Genomic DNA, 2,981 nt, shown 5'->3' on the forward strand with positions numbered 1-2,981 from the left:
TTTGTGGTCTCATTATTAATGGGCAGATCTGTAGCTTTGGCAGCAGTCTACTGTGTCCTGTGTACTATGCTTCCCTGGTGCATCAGTGTTAAAGCTGAGTTCTCTAATCCCTGTGTTCATGACATACTGTGTGCTTCATAGGACGTTTGCATGTTCTGTGTCTGTTTAAATGATATTTAAATGAACTGCCATAATTTGCATAGCATGTTAGTGGCAGTGCTGAGCCCTGGGAAGAAACTGTGGGACATTTCTTACTGCCAGGAGTTGTGCAGATGGGTCTCAGACATGCTTAACACTTGCAGCTCAGACTTATGCGGTGTCCTATTTCTTTGTTGAGAAAGTGAATCCTGGGGTAATTGAGTAACTTGATTGAGGTCATACAAGTTATAAACAAGCCAGTCTTTAAAATAATTATGACTGCCTTCTGTCCAGTTTAGTACCTGCTGCCAGACAGCTGAGCCTGCTCTGCAGATCTATTGTAAGTATGGTGATGGGGTTGTTTGAGACAAGGCTGTGTACTCCAGGATGCCCTCAAACATAATCCTCATGTCTCAGTTTCCCTACTAGGATTATAGATATGGGGCTTGGGGGACGGTTATAAAGCTTTATTTTATGTGTATGGGTGTTTGTATATGTCTGTGCACCATGTGTACAGTGCCTGCAGAAGCCAGAAAGGGGTGTTGGGTTCCTCTTAGCTTCTGAATCATCTCTCTGGGCCTTTTTTAGCTTTGTTGTTTTGTTTGTTTTTCAAGACTAGTTTTCTCTGTGTAGCAGTCCTGGCTATTCTGGACCCTACATTGTAGACCAGGCTGACCTGGAACTCACTGAGATTCACCTCCCTCTGCCTCCTGAGTTCTGGAATTAAAAGTGTGCGCCACCACCACCTGGCATTTTTTGGCGTTTTGAGACAGAATCTTGATATGTGGCTCAGGCTGACCTAGCTAGAAAAGTAGCTCACAATGGTCTCCTTGTTATCGCCCTCCTAGGTAACCTCTGGTGGTTGGCAGGTGCTAGAGCTGGGCAAAGTGGCTTTCCCTTTCCTTGACGCTGTGATGCGTCTGTCACCTCGGGACCTTTCTTCATAATCCAGTGCCTGAGTTTGGTGCCTAGTACAGACGGTGACTACAGGACAACTTGTACTTTCTGAGCCAAGAGTAGAAATGGGCAGGATGCTGTTTGCACCCATTTGTTGCCTGGCACTCAGTAGATCCTCTTGTTTATTCCTCCCCCACATTTGGAACTCATAAACAAGCTCTTCTCTCCCACTGATTTGCCTAATGCCTGCAAACTATTGATGTAACCTTATGTGGAAGGAGATCTGTGTGGACAGAACTTGGACTCTTGGTCTTCCAGGTGGGCTCTGAATCCAGTGACAGGGATCCCTACAAGAGCCACAGTTAGCAAAGACAGAGAGTTCCCCAGCCATGTGCTGAGGAGTAGCTCCTGCAGAGCTGACTGTCATCTTGACTTTGGACTTTTGGCTTCTAGTACAATGTGATTTCTGCTCTAAGCCTCCAAGTGTGTTATGCTTTTGTACAGCAGCGTAGAATTTGTTGAGAGGAAGATGGAGTTCTGTATCCACAGGGAAACTGGCCAGGCAAGGAGGAGGTCCAAGTATGGGAAAACAAATTCCTATCTTTTTTTTTTTTATCTTCTTTTTATTAAATTTTTCTTTTATTTTACATCCTGACCAGTTTCCCATCCCTCCTCTCCTCCTGTTTCCTCCCACTGCTTCCTCCTGCCACCCCCCCCCCATCCACTCCTCTGTTTCTGTTCAGAAAGGGACAGGTGTCCCATGGGTGTCAACAAAGCATGTCACTAAGCTTTGTATTATGGCTGATCGAGGCAACCCAGTATGAGGAGTAGGTTCCCCAAATCCTATCTCTCTCTCTCTCTTTTTTTTTTCGTTTGTTTTGTTTTGTCTTGTTTGTTTGTTTGTTTGGTTTTTGAGACAGGATTTCTCTGTAGCTTTGTGGACCATGCTGGCCTTGAACTCACAGAGATCCACCTGTCTGTCTCCTGAGTGCTGGGGTTAAAGGCATGATCCACCACCGCCTGGGTCCAAATCCTATCTTTTAAGCTTAAACTTTCTTTGATGGTGGATAGGTGATAAATCATGCTTGCTGTATCTAGCTGTGATATGAGCTATGGAAAATTATGGGCAAGGTCTCAAGGGTAGTTTTGACCCAGGTATGGTGGCTCTGTCTGTAATCCCCACACTTGGGAGACTGAAGCTGGAAGGTGAGTGGGAGTTGATGACCACCTTTGCAGGGTGTGTGGGGAAATGGATTTTGGACAAGATGAGGGAACACACTGATAGGTGTCATTTTGAGCAGAAGGCAAATATTACAGATACCAGGGCTAAGTATTTATCTGCAGAGGAAACACACTGAGGTCACAGCATATTAGATGCCAGGAGAAAGGCCAGTTGGTACAGATACATTGAGTGGGAGGCTAGAGACCGCATGGGGACTGTAGGTGATAGTAAGGGCGGCAGCCGGCATGAGACTGGAAGCCATTCTCCACAAAAGAGTTAGTAGAGCCCTTTGCTAGCTCCAGAGCCAAAGGGTGGAGTTCAGATATAACCCAGGGCAGCCCAGTTTTAAAAACTTGTGCTGGGACATAGCCCCACCTCCCACCAGCTCCTTTAATATGGAAAACATTCAAGCACTGTAAAACCCTTGGAATTTTCCAAGCACTTCATCTGTGACCTTATAGGAGCCTAAAGAGTGGAGTCAGGATCTGCCGAGCTTTGGATTCCTCCATGTTGTCTGGTGCTAGTTCCCTGGAAGGGGGAGGGCACTGTATCGATTCCTAGATGACCTCCTGCTATTATCCCACCAGCAGCCCCTGGCATTTGACAAGGGTGACTCCCTTGGAATAATTTTTGCCCCAATTGTAGTTTTTTGTTGTTGTTGTTTTTGGTTTTTCGAGACAGGGTTTCTCTATATTGTTTTGGAGGTTGTCCAACGCCTGGTGCC

The sequence above is a fragment of the Cricetulus griseus genome, chromosome 2, assembly GCF_003668045.3.
Source record: "Cricetulus griseus strain 17A/GY chromosome 2, alternate assembly CriGri-PICRH-1.0, whole genome shotgun sequence".
Lineage (NCBI taxonomy): Eukaryota > Metazoa > Chordata > Mammalia > Rodentia > Cricetidae > Cricetulus > Cricetulus griseus.